This window comes from Leptinotarsa decemlineata, unplaced genomic scaffold (genome assembly GCF_025532065.1).
Source record: "Leptinotarsa decemlineata unplaced genomic scaffold, Ldec_3_MD MMD2_tig00026354_RagTag_RagTag, whole genome shotgun sequence".
NCBI lineage: Eukaryota > Metazoa > Arthropoda > Insecta > Coleoptera > Chrysomelidae > Leptinotarsa > Leptinotarsa decemlineata.
The window spans coordinates 22,734,788-22,753,712 of NW_027412702.1; the positions used below are offsets into that span (position 1 = coordinate 22,734,788).

The following is an 18,925-nucleotide window of genomic DNA, read 5'->3' on the forward strand; positions in this document are numbered from 1 at the left end:
GCACCCTACAGGCATGGCAACTCTATGTCTTATTATTACTCTAAGTTTAATACTCATTGGGAACGTCAGAGAGCTTGAAAAATGGATACCCTATGATTTGAAAAATCAACAGAAACTGTCACGTTTCGTGGTCTATTTTTCTTTACTTTTTCATAACGAAAACGATCCTTTATTGGATCGGATCATCACGTGTGATGATAAGTGGATCCTCTACGACAACAGGGGACATTCGAGCACCTTCCAAAGGCGAAAACTCACCAAAAATGACCATGGTTATTATATGGTGATCAGCGGCTGACATGATTCACAATTACTTTCTGCAACCGGGCCAAACTATTACAGCAGAGTTCTATTATGAAAAAATCGACGAAATGTACCAAAAATTGCATCAGGGGCAGCCGGCGCTGGTCAACAGAAATGGTCTGGTCCTGGTGCATGACAACGCCCGTCTGCACGTTTCACAAATCACCTTCCGAATATTCAAAGAATTGAGCTTCGACTTTCTGCCTCGCCCACCATATTCCCCAGACCTCTCGCCAACTGACTACACCCAGTCTTCAAGTATGCCTACTTACTATACGTGAACAAGCATATTTGATACTCTATCGTAGAGCATCGTGTAGAGACCACTTCAAGACTACTAAAGTTTCAACCCTATTAGCCTTATTAGTATCTGAAACCGGTGTATATGTTTACACATCCAACAGCAACTTTTCAGTATACTATAACAATTTTCAATTGAAGGTGATTCATTAGCAACGTCGCACTTGAAGTGACCAACGGATAATCCTCTTACCAACTCTGCAGAGGCGTACCAAAATAATATTTTTATTTATTTAAAGACATGGGTAATTACTTAAAAAAATTTATAGTAAGTGGCGCTACCTGGTGTCAATGGTAAAACTGACAACATTTTCTTATTATGCCTAATACAGTACTTCAAAAAACAAGAAAAATTTACAAAATAATTATTATGTTCCTTTTATATAGAAAGAGAATTACAAAGCAAAGAAATAATTACCTATGTTATGCTTATGAAGTTTCAGAATCCATTGACTCGTCCGAAGAGGAATCCCCAGTCACACTTAAATCTATTATTATTTAGTCGAAAACAGTGTCTACCATCCCGTCCAACAAGCCGTCCACGAGCTAGGTAACCCTTAATTTGAGCCCAGATTGATTCTATCGGGTTTAACTCGCAATGGTAAGGAGCAAGTCTCAAAATGGTGATGCCTTCAGCACGAGCTAATGTATCCACCACATGCTGGCGATATCTGTTACGATGCTGTTTAATGACACTCATAAGCTCGGCCTTAACCATGTCATCGGAAACAAACTCTACATGTCTGCTTTTCTGGTGGTCATAGTTAGCGGCTGTTCTACTAATCGGCTGTAATAAGAAGCGTTATCCATTACTATTACCGAATTTGGCTCTACTCGTGGAAGAAGGGATTCAAACCATCCTTCAAAGTGTTGGGCATCCATGTCTTCGTAATGATCCCCCGTTTTTTTGAATAAAAAAATGAGTGCACTATCATCTAAAAAGCCACTCTCGCTACCTATATGGGCGACAATTAGTCGTTGCCCTTTACCCGTTGGTCCGCGTAACTCTGTTGATAAACCGTCCACAAATGCTTGATGATAACTAGTTACAGTAGTATCTTGCCAGATCTTAGATACTGTGTGACGAGTTTACCGATGTTTCGAAGTATTTAACAACCTGGTTCATCTATTCGCTCGTACATCCTATCGATATGCAGAAGCTATCGAGGGGCAAATTTTATGGAATCATCTTACTTTTCAATTATTTGCAATGGCGATGCATAGACAATACAAATGACCCCGGTAAGAATTTAGTTCTAACATTTAACATTGTTTCCGTTAGATCTCAGTTCAATTTGTATATGAGTTACCTTCAATTGAAAAGTGTCAGACTATAGTTACTTTGAAACACAAAATTAATACTCATCATTACGATTCAAATGAAGCAATAGCTTTCAGGGCATTCAATCCACTTTCAAATAGCTCTGAAAAACCATTCGTTGAAAGAAAGTTTCTAGTTCGCTCAAAAACAAAATATTATTGTTCACATGTTTGTTGTAATTTGTACATATATATATATATATATATATATATATATATATATATATATATATATATATATATATATATATATATATATATATATACATACATATATATACATATATATATATATATATATATATATATATATATATATATATATATATATATATATATATATATATGTATGTACTTTTCCATCTTGATAAAAAAATGTGGGAATATTCCAAAGAAAGGAAAGAATCAATTTAAAAAAATGAACGCTAAATTATACGTTTGTATTCCAAACATTCGTAATTGAATCAAATCAGATATCATACAAAGGATTCCTACACAATATAATTAATGAAAGAAGTAAAATTTCACTTACATGGTACACTGTCATCCTCACTGCTAGACATCCGATGTTTCGCCGTAAGGCACTTGCCTTATCATATATTCAATAGCAAATACGGATAACATTGTAAGAAAAAACTCTCAGTTAGTTCATAATTACGACCTTTTGTCGCGAAATGGGTTGAATCCACCTATGTCAGTGAGGATGGAAGAGTTCCGTGTAAGTAAAATTTTACTTATTTCTTATTGTGTAGGAATCCTGTGAATGATATCTGATTTGATTCCATTACGAATGTTTGGAATACAAACGGAATAGAGAAAAAAAGTGTTTTTCGTATAATTCAGCGTTCATTTAGAGGTATTTGTTTGGAAAGTATTTTTATTTCGTGTAATTCAATGTTTATATCAAAATAGCTTTTTCGAGAGCTATTTTTCTCCCAGTTTGTGTCTGAAAGTCACTTCTTTGCCCGACCTACACATCTTTGTATAGAGTTAATTTTTTTTAATTGATTCCTTCCTTTCTTTGGAAGATTCTCACATATTTTTGTATCCAGATGGAGAAGTAGAAGGCCAAAAACTTTCTTTCCCAAAAATTGATATCTCCTAAAAATATACCTTTTCTATTTTAATATATAGTATATAATTTCACGTTCCATCGATAAAATAATGACTTTCATAGGCAAATTTTTGATACTTTGTATAACATTCTTGCAATTTTCGTATGGGCCTTATTATTTTTTATAAAATACACTAATGCAGTCTTTATAGGTTGAAGACTTATTTAATTCGGACGAATAATTTTTTAATTTATTAATCACAGTGGCAAATGAATTCAAAAGATTTACATATACGATGACGGTTCTCTTATGCATTTATTTCTTTTGCGGTCTTCTCCACATATAATTAGAAAAGGAATCCGTATTTTATTTACGTTTGCCTTTGATCGTATTCGCATTCAATATTCACTGCTTCGTAAATATGCTGAAATAAGTCGTTTCGGAGATTCTTTGAGATGCTATGACAAATACTGAATAAATATTTTACTTCCAACGATTTATGATTTATGGAATTGAAAAGTTGGGATCGATTGAGAGCATCAAAGGTTTTCTTGTACGCATAATATTCCTATGTATGTGAAAGTATGTTGCGAATATATTTCGAACTTCCTGAAATAATAATGGGTAGCCGTTCATACGAGGCACTCCTATATATTGTATTATCTTTCGAAAAATACGAGTTAACAACTTGAATTGATAAATATCAATGAAAACGAATAGATCTTCAACTCGCCACTTCAATTTGAACTGAAATATTGATTGATGGCAGTTTATTTTATATATCCACTTCAGCGATGCGAGAAATCTAACCGGAGTTTTGTGGAACAACGATTAGCTCTTATAGTCTGTCTAGTCGTCTGGCCTGATACATTATTGGATTTTCTCTGAGTTTAGGCATGGATATCTCCCATAATGAAGGCGCCATATGTGTAATCAACAATAAACTCGACCTGCTCATTCAATATGGATATTGCATAGTCAAGATTCGACGTGGAACGGCGAGTGAGAAATAGCTTTCTGCCTCTCTCTGAAGCTTTCATCGCAAACAGGAAACTAGATGAAAACAGGGCCCAATATCAAAACAGTACTATGTCGATCTACCGTAGATCTCATCAGTGACGCTGAGATGAAATACAAATGCATACTTGGATTCAAGTATCGTTGAAGAACAGTTCTGAGTACAAAAAAAATAGACAAAGACGCCATTCGAGAGATCGACAATCAATTAATCAATCAACCTCTTCATTCGAGCGAAATTTTCTACCGGTGTGTTTGCAGAACGTCATCAACAGAATACGTGAACATATATAATAAAACAGAAGAATATTTATATAAAATTGAAATAATAAAATTGAAAGTCAGTATACGTTTGAAGGAATGAAAAACCATAAGCCACTCAGAATGCTGGACTAATGTCCTAGTCAAAAAAGAGGAGTTATCTCTACTCTAACTGAATGGAGATCGATTGGATACAGTGTACCCAAGATCAACAAGGCCATGAAACTGAAGAGTTCTACAGTTCAAAACTGGAAAGGGGCTCAGACGGTTGCACGTGCGTATCTACCATATATATCTCTATGGTCACAGACATAAGTGGAAAACCTTGAGAAAACACAACATTGAAACGGTTTTCAAACCCACCAAGAAGATAGAACAAAGTATCAGGTCGGCTTGAGACAGCAGCAGAGGTACATCGCATACCGTGCACTCGTGGAAAGGTGTACATCGGAACCCCCTTCTACGAGAGGCAATAGAGATCCACAAGCATACGGATAATTTCAACAGAAGAGAAGAAGCTGTGCACCTCAATGGAATATGGAATCCCATTCTAAGAAGTTCAAGAATAGCAAACGGCATGACGGCAGGCGGAAAAAGGATTCAAATAACAAGGTGATGATTGAAAATAGTTCTGAATATTACTCACCCACATATATAAACAATTGATCGCTTCAAAAACACTTCACTAACTTACTTCGAAAGCTTCTGATGATTCCTCTTCCATATTATTTGTTCCACGTTAAAAGCTCGCACAAGTTTCGACTTCTGAGGGTTGTCGTTCGTAGAGGTGCGACAGCTAATTAACGGAAAAACAGATTTTAAAGAGATTTTTTTTTAACTATCACTGTCGTCATTTAAATCAACAATGAATTCATTTCCACCATTAATATGGAAGTGTCCAATCTCCATATAGTCTTTTTCAACTAAAATTACTTTTTTATTCCTTTTCTGCCAGTCTTCTTCGGTAATATTTAATAATTCTTCTTTAATTAAATCTATTACCTTCTTATCAAATTTTGGAAAATTATTTTTACGCATGATGCTTTGTTTCAATTTTCCTCAAATCAGCTCGATGGGATTGAAAACACAAAAATAGGGGGTGAGTCTCAGTATGGTGTGTCCATACTTTTCAGCGATACACTCATGGGTATAAACTTTTTCAAATGTTTTTTTTGTAATACTTCAAGTAGTTGGTTTTTGGTATAGTAATCTTCAAAATACAAATTGATATCCATTAAAAAACTTTGTATTTCATCTTTTTCCGAATTTTTATTCGGTACTTTGATGATCTGTCGCGAATAAGGAAGCGTTGTCAAGAACCACTACACTATTCGCATCCAAATTTGTAATAATTTACTTCCTCCACAATGCACAATGATTAGTCGCGATCCTTTGTTTGCAGGCATGTTAGGCGTACACATTATCGAACCATCAGTGCACCCTTTCGTAACTATGTCGTGTGTCATACCAGATAGAAAATTTGCCGTTGTTCTTGTCTATGTTTAGTTATTTATTCTGAGTATTTGTTAAGCAATTCTACTATTCTTCTGCTTTCCATAACTGCTTGAGGTTTGTTTATTATTTCAAATATAAATCCTAGTTTCTTTATCCAATTCTGAAGAGTTTTGTCGCATCAGCTCGCGTTATGACAGGAAGTATTCAATTTCTTATAATTGTTTTCACCGCATCGCATCGTGCTAAATTTTACTCTGGCTGTTCCGAAACGAGTGAGAAAATAATTCATAAATTAATCTCTCCAGAACTCATGTAATTTGAACGGAATCATATCTGCATTCTCGTTGAATATATTCCAACGTATGATTGAATTTTCGTTTTATTTCAATACCGTCGTCTGGGAATATCTGGCACCGAATCAATTTGGAGTTAACTTCGCAATCTCGTATGTCGTATGTCACGTTCCAAATGTTTGTTCCTATATTATATTATGTCGATTACTGCTGGCGAAATACTTCGATAATAATTCACCTCCATGTTTGTCAGAGGCCCAGTTTCATATTGTCGCGAATTACGAGTTGGAAATAATCCGTAGCCTTGGCTAAGTTTATGAGAGAAACGGAGAGACTTTTTCTTTGAAGTGCTTTGAAGCTTGTTTCAAGAGTTTTGAATACATATTTTGATTTACAAAATACATAATGGTATTCAAGAGCTTATTGGAAATAAATATAGTTAACTTTTTAGTTCGATGTTCTTCAAAAGCGTGTTTTTCAGTTTCTTAAACTATATTTATTTTTCATTTTTTAGTAACGCACGCTTTGACTTATATTTTTCAACTGATTTAGACACTTACTTGGCTTGACTTGAATTCAAGTCAGATCGGCGTTTTGAAAATGTAAGGTCACTGATATACCACGTGTCTTGGAGGGAATTTCATAAAAAATATCACGTAAATTGAACTTTACATGAAATCTTCTGTGATTTATTTAATTTCACAACGTATTTTTACTCAACTCTTTGGTTCACATATGATATTCTGTAAATTCCATTATCACGGTTTTTATTGTGTAAAATTGAAGTTAACCTATGAATATTGTGAAAATTATAGTATATATCCATATTTTTCACAATCATTTTTAACAGTGTACCAAGCTCAAGGCGCGCAAAGGAGAATTGCAAATAAGGTAGCAGGTGCGCGTGTTAATAAAAAAAAATTCTAATGAAGAAATACACGTAAAGTGAGTTTGAATTATATCAAGAAAATTACGTACAGCGCCATCGGCCCGCGAATAGATCAAGCAATAATGTCGATAATTCTGTCAAATACAGATCCCGAGCTTGAGAGTTACAAACAAATAAACATACATACATACATACAAGTGAAGTTAATAAAAGCGTGTTAAAAAGATACTTCACAATCAAAATATTTTGATTTCAAACAATCAAGCTTCACTAATTTAATTTCACCTTTCTTTCAATACTCAATTTTTTGGTAAGTGACCCAACTTAAAGGTAGAAATACCAACATTTTGATACAAAGATCCAACTAATCCAAAATGATTAGAAAAGAAACAGATAGGTACTGAACGCCTGGGGATGCCCGACGATACTATCCTATAGCGAAACACGTGTCGTGATTTTGTAAACTGTGTTTTTTGAATACGTAGGTACATAATTTCCAGTACAAAATTATACACTTTGTGCAGTGTTTTCCACAAAAGATAGAATTTGGATATGGGAAAAAAGCAATATTGTGCAAGAGCAAAAACTAATTACAGAGTTCACGAACTTTTCTCGCTTTACGAAACTGATATAGAAACTTTATATTTGTTTGAAATCTGATCGAACAACTTGTTAACAGGTTCGTGGTTCAAACTTTAACAGAAACTTCTGTGCGGAACTCCATCCAAGCGAAAGGAGTACAAACTGATTATCTTGTTATTTAGTTGAGGCTCTGTTTTCATTTCGACATAAAAAAGCGCGTTTGATTGTATTTCTTTCAGTTCTGATAATTTATTCCTACAAAAATATTCTTCCCACACCCCAGAGCTGCAATACTTTTTCGTGTCACACGTTTCATCAATTACATCAACGCCATCATATCCAGATGACACTAACTGTCCTACAGAGACAGTGCAGATAAGTTAGATCTTTTCCATTTTTGTGGAGATTTTCATGGGCGGTATTTTTCAAATATTTACATATGGGGGGTAATGTTACGAATTAGCAGGTACGGCCCTGTTTATCAAACATAGCGTTTTTTCTCAGTAACCGATGGCACCTTAGAATGAACGATACAATAGTGAGAATAACAGTTTTTTAAGTTCTTTCATGTACTATGTATCAATGAGAATTTGAAATTTATGACAAAAAATTCAGTTAACAAAAAACATAATTCTCACTGAAATACTGAAAGAGTGGTGTTCGAATAATATATTTCAGTAGTGCAGTGAACAAAAAATGTTTTAAAATCCTACTTTTGAGTGAACTTGACACGAGCGATATGTAATTCTATCGTCACTTTGAAATTTATTCCAGAATGCCTTAGAATTGAACACCTGGCATTTTAAGTCACTTTAATTTGTAAACACCTCAACCACAAATTATATTTTATGAAGGACCATATTTAGACAGTTAAAAATTTCTTTCTGGAATGAGTTTGTGCTCGCCTTCTATAGACAACGGTGGTGGTTTCATTCTTACGTAGTATCTAGAGCATAGTAACAGCTACAATATGTTACAGAAAGCGATTTCTTCGGTGGCAACGGACCGCCCTAGTGAACCTTGTTCATTTTAAATTCGTGGTTTGAGTCCCTTGTGAGTTCATAGCTCAATAGAATAGCACAATAAATAGTCCGTTTCAATATTTTTGACGCCTTATATTATTAATATAAAAATCTTACGTGAATCCTGGTTAATAATACTGGTCCGCATGATAAACTGAAGGTTAAAACAGTTCTTCAATATGAAACAAATGTTTCAATGTTGTGGTAATACTGTTTATCTAGTACCGTGCTTGAGTATCAACTCGAGATCCAATTTTTCAATTGAACAACCTCCGTATCGTTAATTTAGAAGTAGGCATCTTATCGATTTTCGTTTGAAGTGCCATCATTGGATACTTTCGTTTTCGTGTAACTTGGGCCTGAAATACATCCCCTAGAGATTGGCTGAAAGACGTTCCTTTTTCGACTTCCCTAACAGCTCTCTAACATTTTAGAGAGGTATGTGCTAAAAAACAAGCGTGATTGAGAAAAGTTTTATGTGACAATGTACTTGGCTTTTCTAAATTATTCACCAATTTGCAGGGCAGCCATTAGAAGCGTGGTGCATTAAAGTCGGGTTTTTTCAATAAAATTTTAGCATATTAGGATTCTTGGCAGAAAAATATTTTCAATAAGTTGATTGTGGATACACCGATTCACTTCTTGCAAAATGAATCCTTTGCTGCATCTATGTTGGTTTCTTTTTCTATAGGGTCTTTTTCTATAGATCTATAGGGTTTTTGATTTTGCGATTCCTATCTTTAAATTTGAATAAAACAAAGTGGGTGTGAGATATCATTGAAACGTTTCTTTCATTTGGAAGTTTGAAAGACATTTTGATGCCATTATGTGTGAAACAACGGGTGATTTTTAAGATGTATAGGATTTGATTTTCGAAACAACACAAAAAATTTGAAAAAATTAATGAAATCTTTATTGAAATCGATAGAACGAACAATATAATTTGATATTTGAAGATGATTTCATGGAAATGTTGTCCGTGGCTCCGCTTTACTTGGCCCATGCGCAAGGTAATTCACGTATAAATGTTTCAATATTGGCTTCCAAAGCGTCAATCGTTGCTGGTTTATCCCTGTAGACATGGCCCCACAAGAAATAATTCAAAGGCGTTAAATCACTCGATCTAGGCAGCCAATTGACGGGCCCCAAACGTGAGATAAACTGTTCAGCGAAGGCGGCTGTTGATTGGGCCATTGTTTCGCGTGCCGTGTGGCAAGTGGCACCGTCTTGTTTAAACCACATGTCAGGCATGTCCAATTCTTCCATTTTGGGCAACAAAAAGTCGTCAATCATCGCACGATAGCGCTCGCCATTCACAGTAACGTTCCGGCCATTGTCGTCTTTAAAGAAGTACGGCCCGATGATGCCACCGACTCATAATCCACATCAAACAGTGACTTTCGGGATGCAATTTTTCGATAAAAATGTGGATCTTCCTCCAACTTTGCCAGCGGCCATTCACCAAATGTTATACGTTATGGGAGGTCGTGTGGCTTCAATTCTTGCACCAGCTGTATCTTATAAGGTTTTACACCCAAATCCTTTCGCAAAATTTTCCACGTAGTAGAGTAACAGAGGTCCAATTGCTGCGAACGGCGGCGAATCGACATTTCACGGCCATCACGAACACTGGCGGATACAGCCGCAATATTTTCTTCGGTCCTCACTCTACGTATGCGTGTTGGTGGTTTAGTGTCCAATCATGTAAGCTGGTTTCGAAATTTTGTCATAAGCTTCCGAATAGCTCTCGTAGTATGGCCGACGAAACTGCCCATAAATTGGAAAAAGTGCACGCGTCGTTCATTCGTAAGTCGATTCATGGTTAAATTATAGACCAAACTGAATAAGGTTGACAATGACACAAGACACGATTCACGCGTGATTTTGTGTGATACCAGCAAAAAAGTCACTCATTATAACATCGTTCATATGTCTGTCACGGCCGATGACATGGGTTATGTTAGCTTTGAAGACCGCTGTGGTGTGTGGCTCATTCGCATACACCTACCACTCAAGAAAGCCCCACAAAAAAAAGTCTAATGGGGTCAAATCGTACGATCTCGGTTGTCACTTCACATCACCTCTACGTGAGATGACCATGCTATCAAATCGCTCGAGCAGAATATCCAATGTGGCATGTGTTGTGTGGCAAGTAGCGTCGTCCTGTTGAAACCACATGTTGTTGGTGTTCAGTTCATCCAATCCAGGTCAAAAGAAGTTTGTAATCAGCGACCTGTAGTGCTCACTATTGACAGTGATGGCTTGACCAACGTCGTTCGCTAAGAAATATGGACCGATGACACCGCCAGTCCGAAATCCACACCAGACAGTGACTTTTTCGGGATGCATCGGACGCCCTTTGATTTCATATGGATGATTCCGCCCCAAATTAGATACCAAATGTCAAAGTTCAAATGTCCCTGTTGGAAAACATTTTGACTGAGTGAAAGTTATAGGTTCCCTTGTGTCAGTGTGGTTTCTTCACTACGACACCTTGTAAGCAATATGAATGTTACCTCTAAAATAATATCAAGACTAACTGGTAGAGAAGGTATCGGTATAGTAAGTTCTTCCATAACAGGGCGGATCGTTTCAATTTTTGGGTTTCCTTCATACAAAGGGAAAGTCAAAACGAAAAGATTTTGCTTTGACTCCACCGCTTCAGTTCCTCAACACAAATTGAACATACTTTGTGGTGACCAAGATGGATATTGGTCGCCCAACTACATGTTGAAATAAGTTAAGTAAACATGTTCAGTGAAATTGGAAATATTCATTTGGTTATTTTTGGTACGTAACTAGCACCAATGAGGCAATAATCTTTAGAAGCCATCGTAAATCAATAACACCAAGTGAAACTCTTGCCACTTCGACAAAACACATATGTACAAAGTGTCCAAGATAAAAAGAGCCAGAATGGGAAAATCGGAAACCACGAGAAATACAAAATCGGTTACATTAGAGATGAAGCCCATTTAAGAGCTTAATTGAATGACGTAACTTGATGATGACAATGATGATACTGATATCATGATCGGTCGATTAAATGCTATCGATAGTAATGCCGATAGAAATGAAGATGACCTTAACGATTATCAAGATTTTCCAGTAGGAGTTCAAGAATACTGTGAACCGATACTTGGAGAAGTCGAAGAGGAGGGGTTCAAGGAACATCACGACAAGAAAATACAGAAGAAACCACAGATGATGAGCCACCGCCACTAAAACGATCTAAAAGATTACAAAAAAAAATAATAAAAATTGTAAAAAAACTTTTAAGTGTACTAAACATGATTTAATAAATTTTAAAAATGACTCAGTATGTTTTTGATTTAGTAAATTGAAATCGTTCTTTTTTTAATAAATAACGATCAATAATTAAATAAAATTAAATCAAATTAAATAATAGGACTTTAGTAAAAGGCTTAAATTGTTAATAAATTCATAATGAACAAAAAAGACGAAATATATTTGTCATAACTGCAATAGTTTAAAAGTTATTATAATTATATAATTATAAAAGCGAAGGAGCGAATGAAAAAGACAAGTATCAAGGTATCACAATATTAAAAGTTTTATAAAAAATAGAATAGAAAACACATAGTTACTTTTATTATGGAACAAAGTATTGAAAAAAAAATCGTTTATAACATTTTTTTTTAAATAAACAATTAAAAAAAGAGAAAAAAAAAGTTTTTTTCAAAACCTTGAAGAACAATAGAATTTATGATTTAAAAAAAGACGGTTCCTTAATTTTAATATTTAGTTGCAAAAAACGTCTTTTGTTTCCGATCCATATTAAAAATATTATTGGTAAACGGTATTTTGTAGAGCTCAAAAAATGGCAAAATAGGTAGGCAACGTTTTCCTAATTTAACAGACACAGTAGTTTCAACCAGATTTGGTTGGTAGTACCATTTGGTTAGTAGACTGATTATATGTATAACAATTTTTCTGCCATATTTGTTCTCTGTGGTTAGTAAACTCCTTCTTATTGTGATAGTGTCATAAATATTTCTGTAATTCTACAACAAGATACAAGGTTACCTGCGAAATGAATTATGTGGTGAATTGACTTTAGAATTCGAGTCCGAACCTCATTCCTTATCCGATTAATACGACTTTGAGGATGACGTGTGCCCGGATCAAAACTCGTGAAAGAAAGTTCATTGGACTAAGTGGTGAATTGTCGAAAGAGCATTCCTTTCCAAACATTTCTGTCTCCTTGTAGGTTACCTAAGTGGATTCTTTTGATTGATAGCTGCAATCTAGCGCTTGAAGATTTTTGTTCCTAAGGAGAATTTATGTTACTTTATGATTTACGACGAGTGAAATAACTATCCTGAACTAAATTGATGGATGTAGCCGTTACTACGAGGTAAGAAGATCATCACGAAAAATGAGAAATGAAAATTACTGTTTTTTACCACTTTTATTCGCAACTAAAGTTACCGCAGTTTTGTTCAAACTTATACATTTAACAATGTATATGTTTGAAAATGTCCTTATAGGACGAAACTGCAGTAACTTTAGTTACAAATCAAGGTGGTAAAAAATATAGAAATTTTCATTCTTCATTTTTTCATCCTGAACTATTTGAAGTAAAATATACAGGGTATACATCAAAAACGTATCGCAAGGTATAGCTTTCAGGGAAAGAATATTTCGACAAAATGGTTAAGGCTTTCGCAAACGAGGTTTTCAGTGTAAGTATTTTTCGGGTTTGAATGCCGTCGTTTTTTGGAATTTCTTCCTGACGTTTCGCTACGCGAGTGACTAACTTCCTCAGAGGTTTATACATACCTGGATTAAGAAAATTGTCAATTCATCGACCCTTTTCTACCTGTCGTCATGCTGTTTGCTATTCTTGAATTTCTTAGAATGGGATTCCACCTTTGATCGAGGTTCACAGCTTCTTCTTTCTGTTGAAATTATTCGTGTGTGTGTGTCTGTGTGGAATATTTCGCAAAAATTCGAAAACATTTCAAATTTGTTTGCAGAAGTTTTGGCCCAAAAATGGAATTGAGGGTGTAGTTGATGCTTTATTAAAAACCGCTTTTGACTAAGGGTGGATTTAGGGGTAATTACACCCTCCCGATATCAACTTTCAATACATTACGAATGACCCCACTTTCCATTTAAAATTTTAGGGTTGTTACTCACCCTCGCTAGGGGGTTGAAGCAAAATTGACCTGTCCGAGCATTTTTGCGTTAAGTTACAAACAAAGGAGAAAAACAAGGTGCATACTTTTCGTTGGACCACTCTTTATAGTTTATATTTTATTTTAATCATTTATATTTTATACACTTATACTTCATGTTTATATTGATATTTATTTATGACTTTGAATGTTGAATGCATTATTTCATTCCTCTTTTTCAAGTATTTAAATATTTTTTAAAGAAAAAGGTTGAAATGATATGTTTAAAATGCGTTGTTTTAGAGCTCTTTAATGAAAACTACTTGATTTTCGTCAGGAGGAACATTCTCCATTGCACTTAACGCCTCCAAAGAACTCTTGCGCCAAAATTGGTTCAAAAAGTCACGTTTACGTTCGATCTTTCCACCCCCTCGATTAAAGCGCCATTGATGATAACATGCTCTAGACCTAACTTGCTCGTTGAATCATGTGGTAAATTGGCGGGATTCACGAGAGCATTCCAAGCATTTTCCTCTTATTGTCCTATTTTCTTGTTCCGCATCTGAGTCGATTCTTCTGCAGCAACCCGAATGACTTTTATCAAGTACGTGAATACTTTCCTACGGGCTATCATCTGTGTTCGTATGGAAAATCCTCATTTCAAGAGTCCATTTGGTTTTACGGTTTATGGTGAGCAGAAAAAAAAATCAACCTAACCGCGAATCAACCTTTGGAAATATTTTAATATGAATTAAAATTGGATTTTTAAACGACTCACTTTTGTCCCTGAAGCATCATAAAAATATGTCTGGCATCACAAAGACTTATTCCCAACCTTCCTCGCGTATTCTTCAAGAAAAACGCTACTCACGTGTAAATCCATTTTTGAATCAATTGGACTCATCTTGTTCTAAAATTGAAGTGTCATCAAGAATGAAATTGAAGTTTTCAGTGTAGTTGCTCACGATGTTTGGATAGATTATTTATTTATTTATTTGACACTTTGGTACATTGAGTACATGTGCTAAGTTATAATTAAAAAACAAAAATAAAACTACAGAAGTTGAACAATACAAAAACAATAAATATGGTTCACGTCCACAAACTTTCACAACATAGAAGTATTATCTAAAAAATCGGAGAAGCTCTAGCAAATACTCTCAAAATGTCATGAAAAAGTGTCGTGCAAGAATTCCTCTAGACTGTAGTAACACTTCTGTAAGAGAAGTTTCTTCACCTCAATTTTAAAAAGTTTATCTGACTCGATTTTCCTAATAGATGCCGGCAAGTTATTATAACAGTTTGTTGTATTAAATAGTGGGGAGCATCTAAAGTGAGCCGTTTTGTGTGAGGGGGTTCTTAACAGTTTCCCATGACGGGTGTCTCTACCATGTATATCCGCATTTGTGACAAATTCAGTTATATTGTTACGGGCAAAAGTGACACACTTCAAGATAAAGAAGGTGCCGTCAATAGGCCCTCTCTTAAGAAAATTGGTCTACAACTACCTTGAAAATCTATATTAAAAATTAGTCTCAGCAATCTTTTCTGAGCAACAAAAACTCGTGGAAATTCCCTTGCACATCCCCAAGAAATGATATTAAAGCTGATGTGAGAATAAGCTATAGAAAAATAGACATTCATCAATCCAAAATTATCTAGAGTGTTTTCAATTGTTTGATTGAGTAATATGCGGAATTGAGTTTGTTGCAGACCTTCTGAATATGACCGCTCCAGGTCAAATTTTCGTCTAAAGACGTTCCTAAAAACAAGACTTCGCTGGAAGATCGAATACCATTTATTGTGGAAGAGTCACTGCTGAAATTTTTCCTAATAAATGATTTCATTGAAACAGATTTAGATTTATTCAGAATAAGTTTGTTACGTTGACACCAAGCACTGAATTTATCTATTATTTTATTTATTTTGTCTGACAACTCAACTTCGTTTTTGTCGGCCATAATCATCTTCAATTGGTGACTTACATAACATGCATATCACTGTTTAGGATGTTTGCAGCTTCTTTAAATTTTCAATTGAGCTAGGGTTACTTTTACAGAAATTGAAGTCTGGTGACTGCGTCGGGCAAACGTATTGTCAAGAAAACATTATTTAGAATAAAATTTTTAAAAAATTCACAAATATCTGTCTTTGTGGTATTTGCCAGAGAAGCAATGAAAATATCGGTAGATTTTTTTCCCAGTCAGTATACGTTTTACTAGGGTCTTCCGGTAGTCCTAGAAAAGTAAAAGTATTGTTACTTGTAATAACTGATGGAGGAATATTAGCTTGAAAAAAAAAATATAGTGAACATTGTGGAAAATTTTACCTAATATCTCACCTTTCGACTACTTCTTTGCATTTTATAAATTGAATATATCCGATAATTGTGTTTTACTATAGTAAGACCGTGTAAAATATAGAGAAAAGTAAGTTTTCCAATTTACATTCTATCGGTATGTTTCTGGAAACTAAAAATTTTGAAATAATTGAGCGAATCTACTGATTTCTATTATAATTGAGAAAGAAATTCAAAACGTAAAAATTGCTTCACGTAATATTTCATTCCATCATGAAATAGTACATAAGCTGCTAATGATGAATAAAATATACGCCAACTCAGTTAGCAACTTTGATAACTCAATCAGTATTTTTATAGTGAAATCGTTCAAAATGACGATCCAATAACATTTTTTACGTTCATTAAGATGTAAAAAAAAATTGACTGACACATTTTTCACTTTTAACTGTATTTTTGGAAAACCCTGTATGTATTTTTTTCTGACAGTATATGATATTTTGATTATAAAAACTGTTTTTTATTAAGTGGAAAATTAAGAAATTATTTGAGTTTTGAATCAAAATGTGTTTTGTTGAAACATTGATTCGTATGACAAAGTTCATCTTGTATTTACCCCCATAACTCATTTATTGTTCACTATACAAAAGAAATGTCATATAATTTTGCACTTCAAATATCATTTTTTACCAGAACATACAGGACTTTCCGTTTATTTTGTGTTTTGCATTTTGATGAGTGTAGTTCAATATATTCTGATTGAATGATATTAATGGAAAATCAATGGTTGATAGAGAATAATGTAATAAAACGTTCGTAACGCTTTTTGAATGGGTTTGCCGTTTTTTTAATAATCACTTCAGGCTGACTTTTTTAGTGATTTCAATAATTTTGTTGCTGAATAAGTAAAATGACTAGTACACACAATCTAACGAATAATTGTGGCTATGTTAACATTTGCATTATTCACTTAGGTATAGTCTTAGTTACTAGTTGTTATGTCAAATTTTTAGATATTGTCGCATAAACCCGTTATTATTACTCTGAATATCATTTCTATAAGAAGAATCTTGTCACAACCAATGTCGGGAACGCAGATGACGAAACGTTTACAGCAATATGTGAATTTAAGATTAACGAAGACAAAACAGCTAAAGCTATTGTTTACGTTTAATCAGAGACAATTTTTGTTTGGATCATAGCTTGAACTCAATACATCGAAAAAAGAATAAACGTAAGGCGTCAGCAATTTCGTAGATTTTAAGACAAATTAATGACGTATTACTATCATTTAACATTTTAGTGTTCTTATTGTAGAGTTTCTAGGTTATATTACCCACATAGTTGTACATCCAACCAATGAATAGTGGAAATTTTATAATAAGTAAATATATGTTGTAATTATAAATTTCAACCTCAAATATATATTATATTATATTATAATTATATTATATTATTACTCTTTATTAGCAAATAATGCTCTTCATAGTAAAGTCAGTCACTAATAAAATACAAAACAAAAAAATATAAAGATAGAGACAAGTCACATTTTAAAAACAAGAAACTAGAAACCAAGACGAATTATTACTATTACTTGAAATATATTCACTATATTTTCTTTTGAATGAATTTAATGAATCACAGCTTTTTATATGACTTGGCAAATTATTAAATGCAATCAGACCATAACTATACAACGAGTCACAACCTATATGTTCTCTGTTGATATAAAAATTTCCTATTCTATTTCTAGTGGAGTGTGTATGAATACTACTTGTGTAGGTTAACTGATCACTCAGATAACTTGGCAACATATTGTGTTTAATTTTAAATATAAATATTAGCATATTCAGTGTTATCCTTTGTTTAGCAGACATAAGAGACAGTGTTTCCAACATGTATTTCACAGATGTGCCTTTATCACAACTTAATATTGTCCTCATGGATCTGTTTTGAAGCTTCTGTAGTCTGTTTAGATTTTCATTGCTCACAAAATAGTAATAAATAGTAATGTACTGCAATAGTCAAAGTGGGGTGCTAATATTGATTTATAAATTGTTAATTTTGCATATTAACTTATTTTATTTTTCAATCTATATAAAAGATGAATTTTCGTGGCTATTTTCTTCTGAATATAACTACAATGCGCATTAAGGTTCAATTCTTGATCTAATACCACTCATAGATATTTAAAAGTTGTTACCCTTTCAATGATGACACAATCAATATAAAGATTCAATGACAGCTGTTCATTTTGCAGTTGTCTTAAACGATATTTGCTACCTTTTTTGTTTTATTTACATTTAACTTGAGGCCGTTGTCACATAACCACTCGTTTATATTTAATAGTTCCTCATTCAAACATTCTGAGATTTCATTAGTTGTCCCAGAACAGTACAACATAGTGTCGTCAGCAAACAGTTTTATCTTACGCCTTTTAACATGTATCACAGTATCATTTATTAGGGACGGTTCTGCCTATTTTTCCGCATACTGCCAGATATCAGAGTTGGAATATTATATATAAAATATAAAGTATTTAAAGAATGATTAATGAAATACTGAAGAATTATTTGAAATGGACTAATAATGCTGTAAAAGAGTTAATTTTTAGCGAATTTTTAAAATAAAAGCCACTCTTGAGTTTATTTACGTTATTCTACGTATATTATATCTTACCCGATGTATCGCCTTCCACGTCGTCTACACAATTTATACGGGACAATAAATATGTTTTCCTTATTTCCCGGTATCACTGACACAGTTTCTTTCAGGGATCGAATATGTAAGGAAAGCCCTAAATGTTATATTTATAGCTTGTCCCTTTTCTCGGTCGGGTTTTCTCTTCTGTAGTAGCCACACCAGGATCATGGTTACAAGTCAGAAAATTGAAAATATAGAACGGGTTTGCAATTTTAGGGAAGGAAGAGTTTACGATGGCACTTGGAATTCACTCATTTCTATGAGAAAAAGGTTTTTTTTTGTTTA

The 18,925-nt window shown here is 33.9% G+C and overlaps 1 protein-coding gene across 2 annotated transcripts in view; it reads left to right on the forward strand.

Annotated features, from left to right (window-relative positions):
• The window catches only part of MCU (Mitochondrial calcium uniporter), a 212,708-nt gene that overhangs the window by 187,494 nt on the left and 6,289 nt on the right, over positions 1–18,925 (forward strand). The window lies entirely within an intron of this gene.